This window comes from Macrobrachium nipponense, chromosome 3, assembly GCF_015104395.2.
Source record: "Macrobrachium nipponense isolate FS-2020 chromosome 3, ASM1510439v2, whole genome shotgun sequence".
NCBI classification, from domain to species: domain Eukaryota; kingdom Metazoa; phylum Arthropoda; class Malacostraca; order Decapoda; family Palaemonidae; genus Macrobrachium; species Macrobrachium nipponense.
This window is the reverse complement of record NC_087202.1, coordinates 63,128,090-63,136,794: the sequence shown is the minus strand read 5'-3', so window position 1 is coordinate 63,136,794 and position 8,705 is coordinate 63,128,090. Positions and strand designations below refer to the sequence as shown.

At 37.5% G+C, this 8,705-nt stretch overlaps 1 long non-coding RNA gene across 1 annotated transcript; it reads left to right on the top strand.

The window, feature by feature from the left end:
* Positions 1–2,158: 2,158 nt before the first annotated feature.
* LOC135222210 (uncharacterized) lies at positions 2,159–8,156 on the top strand. Its single transcript, XR_010316214.1, has 3 exons — positions 2,159–2,241; positions 6,436–6,596; positions 7,840–8,156. It is a non-coding gene; the product is annotated as an uncharacterized LOC135222210 (long non-coding RNA).
* The last annotated feature ends 549 nt before the right edge of the window (positions 8,157–8,705 follow it).

Sequence of the window (8,705 nt, the reverse complement as noted above, 5' to 3'; positions counted from 1 at the left end):
TTCCAGCATGAAAGGTTCATGTAAACATCCAGAAAAGTCAAAGAGTCAGTAAAAAAAGAATTGACAGTGCCGGTAACGGGTGATTTATGGAAAAAATGGGGAATATTTTAAAACATGGAAAACAATTAACACTTGTTCGTGTGTATTTAAATGCATACATACACATACAGATATATATATATATATATATATATATATATATATATATATATATATATATATATATATATATATATATATATATGTGTGTGTGTGTGTGTGTGCGCGCGCGCGCGCTCGCTTCCAAGTAAAAGGAAGGTGGTAAAATGACAAGGGTTTTTATTGCTTGTTCGTCCAGTAGTTTAGACTAATTGTGTTCTTCTGGGTAAAAGAGAATTGGTAGAGAAGACCTCAGAAAGAAATGCATGTGACGTTGCTTCCTCCACCAAGGAGGTTAAAGTTTGGTTCGTTTTTTTTATGAATGTTTGTTTAGGTGCTTCCTAATACAAGAGAAATGTTAAGGATGGTTTCAGACAGATAGGCTCGTGAACTTATATTAAATGGTGCTAGTGTAAGAGTGACTGGAAATGGTACTAAGCAACCACTCGTCAGTAATTGTACGAAGATTTGAGAGAGAGAGAGAGAGAGAGAGAGAGAGAGAGAGAGAGCGAGAGAGAGAGAGAGGGAAGAGAGAGAAGAGAGAGAACGTTGGGTGGAGTTTCTTATGGGAATTGCTTTGATCGAACCCTGGAATAGGATTAACTAAATTTGGTCAGCGAACTCGAAAATCCGACAGACTTTTTTCTAGCTTCTTGGAAATTTGGAACTTAACTGGAATCAGTTTCGGAACGATGAAGGATTATAAAAGTTTTAATAACTTGCTGTTCATGCGAAGGAGGTATTAATTATCTGATAATAGAGTTTTACTGACGCTCCATGGCACATTCCATAAATCCTTATGAGTGGCAGAGTAATATAATACGTCCATGCCATGGCCGTCTCCTTCAGTAACGACGACGCAATGTTGCAGCAGAACGACAGTGAGACATTTCTCTTCGTGTGTCTCCTCGATATCTTTAGTCGCTATAATAATCTAATCTCCCTTATTCATTCCCTATTATTATCTCGGTTTATACGTAGTATTTTTCCATTAGCCATTATACCCAACGCCGAGTACTCACTAATCCTTTCCGAATGCTTTTTTTCATTTCATATATGACGTCCAAAAGAGAGGTGATATGATAGAGATTCTTCGCGTAATATGATCTCCTTTCGAAAGCATAGATGTGGCAGCAATTTACTTGACTGTGCTTATGAGAATCAAATCATCTGACATGAACAAATTTCAGTAATTGTAAGGCTTGTGGCATACGCCAACGAAAAATTAATGCCAGCAATTTGTTGGTCAATACACACTTGCACACGTAATATACATGCATACATGCACGCGGACACACACACACACAACACACACACACACACACATATATATATATATATATATATATATATATATATATATATATATATATATATATATATATATATATATATATATGTATATATATATATATATATATATATGCATACGTACATATTAGTATCAGTATGGTAGATGGTGGTGAGAGGACAATGGGAAGCTTGTGTATTTGTATTACAGAAAGTAAAAAGTGATCACGCATGAATTTATTTTCATTCCCAATCTCCCACCTCCCCCCCCACCCCCCCCACCAAAAAAAAAAAAAAAAAAAAAAAAAAAAAAAAAAAAAAAGAATGGGTTGCTCCCAGGTCGAATAGGTTTACTCGTTGAGTTCTAGCTCTTCCATCTCCTGCATTATGCTCTTGTGACAGAACTGTTACAAATTATTACTTTCTTTTGCTGTATTAATCGATTTATGAATTAAATATTTTTAAGTAGCTCACTCTGTGCATTCTATTTACGGAATATTCGTTTGATACTGAAGTAGACAATGACAATTCAAAAAGAAAAAATTATTTGGAAGTCGTGTCGAGTCCCACCAGGCATTAGGGAAATCGCTTTCAAAGACTCTCCTTCCATTGGCCAAAGCTCTTAGCCTCATTCTATTAGAGAAGGCGATAGATATGGCTTCTTTATTAGGTTTGGTGGAGGTCTCTGATTGGCCAAGAGAAAAATCTTGGTTGAATTCAAGAACGGTGGTGACAGTCCTCAGGCAGCCGTCTAGTGAACGCTGACTGTATGTTTTAGCTGTGTATTTGAAATGTTTGTTTAGGCAAAATTTCGTAAGTACCCTTTTCGTGTCAACAGTTTTACGCAATTTTGGCTAATATCTGATGAAGGTTAGTTAGAATAGGCATTTAAAATTGTTTAAGTAAGAATCCCAGTGTTACAACTAGCACAGTGATTGTCGAGAATCGGTCTTATTTTAGTGATGAAAGCGATTCCAGGTGATCTGTTGTGATTAACTAAGGTTGCAATCTGTTTAAAAACTCCGTTAGTGGCATGAATTTGCAATCGTGGAATAAAGCGATACATTTGTAACGAAAACGTGATGTTAATCAGTCAGTTCTGTGAAGTGTTCAATCTGTGACTAGCAGAAATTGGGTAAGGTGGCAAATATCGATTAATGGCCCAATAATCTCATGCTTACAAATATTGTGTACACTATTTTAGTTTCTTTACTTGCGTTTGTGGGTTAGGGTAGGTCTCGAATTCTTAGGTAAAGTGTTTAGTAATTATTGAAAGCCCTTTGACAGATTTAGAAGGTAGTATTTTGTTGTTTCGAGTATTTCCCGTTATTTTCGTTGACTATGGTTACCGAGGGAGCTGTTTAATCGTAGAGTAAGATTAACGGCCACACTGGTTTATATCACGTGAAATAAGTCTTAGGGTAGATCTATATTACTATTCCGCGGCGGCCTAGATTGTGGCAGTTGCGGTTTTTCTATGCAGTTTTACCTCCTGAACAAGAATTGGTAATTCTAAAGAATAGTTCCGCACGCACTGCAAGGAACGTAACCGCTGATATGACATCCACTAGGGATTGGGGCGTCCAATGTATTTCGCCGTGTTTAGTACTGGCCCTTGGGGGTTAATTATAGTCGTCGGAATAAAGATTACTTAAAATTCGTGGGTAATTCTAAGCCCTCATTCCGCGGTAAAGTAGACTATGGTAGTGACGTTTTCCTACGTTATTTAAATTACTGAACAAGAATTAAAGTAGTATTTATTCTGACGACTGTAATTAACCGCCAGGGGCCAGTACTAAACACGGCGAAATACATTGGACGCCCCAATCCCTAGTGGATGTCGTATTCGCGGTTACGTTTCTTGCAGGGTAATTCTAAAGAATAGTTCCGCACGGACTGCAAGGAACGTAACTGCGGATATGACATCCACTAGGGATTGGGGCGTCCAATGTATTTCGCCGTGTTTAGTACTGGCCCCTGGGGATTAATTGCGGTCGTCCGAATAAATATTACTTTAAATTCTTGTTCAGTAAGTAAAATAACGTAGGAAAATGTCAACTGCCATAGTCTACTTTACCGCGGAATGAGGGCTTAGAATTACCTAGTTACCAGCAATACGCTGTTTAACCCGCCTCTCTCTCTCTCTCTCTCTCTCTCTCTCTCTCTCTCTCTCTCTCTCTCTCTCTCTCTCTCTCTCTCATCCATGAATTGAACAGCTATACCAAAAAAGTAGAGTGTTTGTTTTTCGTATGATGCGAAAATGCTTTAAAAGTAATCCTCTTGAATTGTAAGTTTTATATATCTAATCCCTAGTACATCAGTGAGGCAAGCTTATTATATAGGGCCAAGTGTTTGTTTCACAGCTTACGCTGTCGCATGATTATACAGCTAGGACTTAGTATAAAGTAAGTTTTCGGTATCAGAGACGAAATTGTTATTTTTGACTCATTTAATGTAGGTGTTTATTCACTGTTGTATCCGTACGAGAATATATGTAAAGCTCTATGGAGTAGTTAATTTATCAGGGTATTACCAGAAACTAAAACTTAATTATGCAACGGGTAGGCTCTGGATATGACGAAGGAAATGTGATCTTCATCATAACAGCAGCTAGATCAACAACTAATCAATAACGTTGACTGCAAACGGGTTCTGTCATCTGATGCACCTCTCATAGTTCCTTGTTTAGAATTCTCGCTCTCTCTCTCTCTCTCTCTCTCTCTCTCTCTCTCTCTCTCTCTCTCTCTCTCTCTCTCTCGATTGGTTGCACAGGCGCTTTCAGGAGGCTATTGGTCAAGAACACAATCACTTAGCCTCCTTGTTTATCGTGAAGAAAAAATACTTTCCTCAAAGTTACTAACTTACTGAATTGGTATTTTTTTAATCGAATTATTGTGAGGGGGGGTTGGGTGTTAATGTATACAAGTCCATTACTAACGAAGTCTGGGTTTGGGTTTTCCGTTGTTACGTCCTTATTGAAGGGATTTCAGTCAAGCTTAGCACAAAGGTAGACTTGACACACCTAGATGTTCAAGGAGAGAGGTGTTAAGCTGATCAAGCCACTAAGTTCACCCACTGCTGGTGTCACTAGACTATTACTTTGTGGCAAATTTGAGCAACTCCTGGTGTTTTTATATGGCGGAGGCGTTGGCAACCTTCACTGAGAGCCCCACAATTGTTTGCACAGAGAACGATGCTTGCCTTGCCCTACTCATGACAGTTGATGGCAATTGGTTTAGCAAGGAAGATTTTTTTTTTTTTTTTGAGATTGGGTCAATACATTTCATGCTGGCTATGCTCACTCTATAGTGCCATTTTGACAGCTAGTTTGAATCTCCAGCTGCAAGAGGTTTTTACTTTAGCATTTAAAATTGCAAGACGTTCTGCATTGATTGTCGTTATCTTGCACTTGGTGTGCACTTGTTGTAGTGGTTGTATTCCTCGATTGACTCAAATTCTCGGTTTTAACATGGTGGTCGATTCCTCCATAACATTATCCCTTGTGCGGACAACTAACTAATCATGGACCACACTCAGTTTACAGGGTGACCAGTATAATTCTCGTAAGAGTTTTTTTTTTTTTTTTTTTTTTATGAACATTTTAAATTTTTACCTATTCTTTGTACTATTTAGGTAGGTTTCTCTCTCTCTCTCTCTCTCTCTCTCTCTCTCTCTCTCTCTCTCTCCTGTGTTGTTTCTTGGGATCATGGCTCCTTAGCATGGTGCGATAATTATCAGTTAGTAAAGTTTTAATTCTTATGTGAATGCCCATTCGTCCGTCTGTGTCCTGTCATTTGTGGTTTCGAACTTGCATCCAATTTAGCAGCGTCCTGACTCTCGTTATTCTGGCTTCTCGCCCCATGCAAGGACAAACCAAATCTAAGGCAGTGCCGGGTTCCTAACCTTTGTGCCACTACAGTACTATCTGATTCGTGATAACATAAGGCTTTCAGTCGGCATGTTTCAAGAATTTCGATTGGATTTTTAATAATTTTTTATATTCGTTAACTAGTGGTCAACATATACTTGGATTAGGCTTGTTAATCTACTTTCCCAAGCTTCTTCGTGTATAGAACGTACATTAGTCACGAAATCGAAATTTGATGCACTCAGTTCCCCCAACTGCCACTCGCTACAATCATATGCTCATCGGCTACCCTCCTTTTAAGTTAGGCTTATTTAAAATCCTTACCTAGCCTCAGAATGGCATTAGCAAATAGAATATCGGATGCAATCAAACAAGATTTGCTAAATGAAGATCAATATTTTTCCATTTTTTTTCTTATTGCTTGTTACCTTGGGCATATTTTAACATAACTGCCGTCTTCGAGTCGGCAGAGTTCGCACCGTTGACCCGTTGCCTCTCATACAGGACTCTATAGCTTGTTGCCCAAGTATTGACCAAACCTAATGGATGCTTAGTGGTCTCCAGTATAGTCCACCCACTTGGATAATTGGAATAATCACAATAATGAATTTAGGCGTCTATCTCCCCTTCTTATTTTATCCGGATCTGGGCAAGGTACAGACACCAATGATCTTTCCTTCAGCTTTGGTAGTCATTTCATCAATATTTTGAATCTTATGTTTTATTCCACAAGACTTTCTACATGTCTCACCTGTCATTCTTCAACTTACAATTGTAGTTATGGGCAGAGGAAAAGCTCAGTTCAATAAAGATTTGGGATATCTTTCTTTTGGTCTTAGATAAAATTTCATAATGTTATCTCTCTCTCTCTCTCTCTCTCTCTCTCTAGATGTAACTGGAGACGTGTTTTACTTGCTGGTGCTTTCACTACTGTTGCTTTGTTACAAATCTGAATAACTTTTTTTTTTTTTTTTTTTTTTTTTTTTTGTTTTTTTTTTTTTTTTTTTTTTTTTTTTTTTTCCCCTTGATGGGGAAGGCGTTAGCGGCCTTCACCAACAGGCTATGCTTACACTAATAGTGCTGTTAACAGTGCGTTTAAACATTTTACTGATTTTTTACTGGAGCCTTTTACATTGCAGGACGACGTTCTGCTTTGGTTCTCTTTAGCCTGGAATTGGGGTCCTCTAATGATGGTAGTGGTGGTACTCGGATTGTCCTAAATTTAAGGGTTTAGATGATGATGATGGATTCCATGATCTCTCTTGAGGACAGCTAACTAAATTCACGTACCTCTACATAGGTAAGCAGCTTCTGAACTCTCTTCTCTCTCTCTCTCCTCTCCCTCTCTCTCTCTCTCTCTCCTATCTCTCTCTCTCTCTCTCTCTCTCTCTCTTCTTCTCTAGCCTCCTTTTTCCAGTGATAACAATTAAGCTCTTAATAGGTTTTAAGTGTGTAATGTGCATTGGCTTTAAGCTCAGCTTTATGCAGTTTTTTTCCCCATCTTAGTCCAGTCCTTTGCTATTTAAAAAGCCTGCGAAGTGTGATTTAGTGAACTTGTTATAAAGGAGTCTTTTGCATTCATATAACGGTTGTATAGTTGTAAGAAATTTAATAGCCATCTGGTTTTTGCTAGTCTCGCTGTATTTTTTAAATGGTGTTGTGCGTGCCTATACGATTAATAACCGGTCTGGCCCATTGACGAACTTGCAACAGTCCTTATGTTAGTGTAAGAGGCTTTTTATGTCATCCCGTACGTTTCAATTGGTAGGATTTTTAGCGAGATGTCAAATAGTCCAATACGTTTATAAATTTTAGTTTAAATGCTTTTCTTCAGAGTTAATTCAGATTATTTTGGATGAAAATTATCAACTCGTTGTGCTATAATTACTTGTAGTAACATGTAATTGCAAACCATAATTAACCAAGAAAGTAAATAGAGTATGATAAACAGCATAACATACAAGCTCCTCTTTTCATTGGGTATTATATTATTTTCTCGATCTGTTGGTCGAAATGAACTTGAAGCTTGGCAAGGGGGGGAGATAGATACTGATACTCTATGAAGAGAGGGTCTTGTTTTTATCGTGTTCTTCCAAGTACGCACTTTTCTTCTTTAACTTTGTACAAGGCAAAATTAAAAAAAAAAAAAAAAATGCTGTTTCAAGTTGCAGATACCATATTAATTTTGCGTTGTACAGTGTCTTGTAGTTTCAAGTTGCAGATGCCATATTAATTTAAAGTTACAGATGCCATATTAATTTCAAGTTGTAGATACCATATTAATTTTGCCTTATAGTTCTTTGTACAGTTTCAAGTTGCAGATACCATAATAAATTTTCTATAGGTTCCTTGTCCAGTTTAAATTGAACATACCGAATTTGCCTTGAATAGTCCCTTGTACATTTTAAAGTTGCAGAGACCATATTAATTTTGCCTTATAATATAGTCCCTTTTACGGTTTCAAGTTGCAGAGACCATATTAATTTTGCCTGACATAGTTTGGTAGTTGCAGATATCGTATTAATGATCTTTTTATTTTACAGGCTGAAGAGAGAGAACCGCGAGAAAAATCAGCCTGGCCAAAGGAACCGAGGTGGTGATTACAAGTGGATCGCCAACCAAAGGAACTGCGGCGGTGGTGGTGACTACAAGAGGATCCCCGGCCCGAGGAACTGAGGTGGTGATTACAAGAGGATCGCCGATAAAAGAACTGTGGTGGTGAAGATCCCCGAAACAAGAAAGAAGATCGGCGTATAAAATGTAATCGCAAGTCGGTAATCCAGGGCTGTTTAAAAAAAAATTTCTGGACGCCTCACTTTTTATTTTTAATTATTTATTTTATTTTATTTTTTTTTTTGTTTTATTTTACTTTTTTTTTTGCTGTGGGCGGCAGCGGTTAGATTTTAATAAATTGTGCCTTACATGTTACCAAAGCTGTGAAAAGTACTTTTTAATGCAATAAAATTTATCAAATAGCCGTTGACGTTCTTTAATTGCCTATAAGATTAGGGAAATTGACTGAAACAATTTAATATTTATATGATGCATCTAAAGATTTTGTAATTTGAATATTTATATGATGCATTTAAAGATTTTGTACCAAATTACAAGTAATTTGATTGTTGAGCCTGCTGTACACTCAAAGCCAACTAGTTCAAGTCCAAAGTTGTTGAATTTTTGTAGACAAAGCTCTTTCCAGTGAACACCCGTGTTGGGGATCAAGGGGGTGTTGGAAGATAGCCCGTGTTTTCTCCTCCTCGTCTGTTTATGGTCCACATTAAAACTTCAATATCTGCTGACGGTTGATGGTATGCTTAGGGTAAACATACGCAATATCTGCTGACGGTTGATAGTATGCTTAGGGTAAACATACGATATATGGATGAAGATTCCAAGTTACTCCTGCATA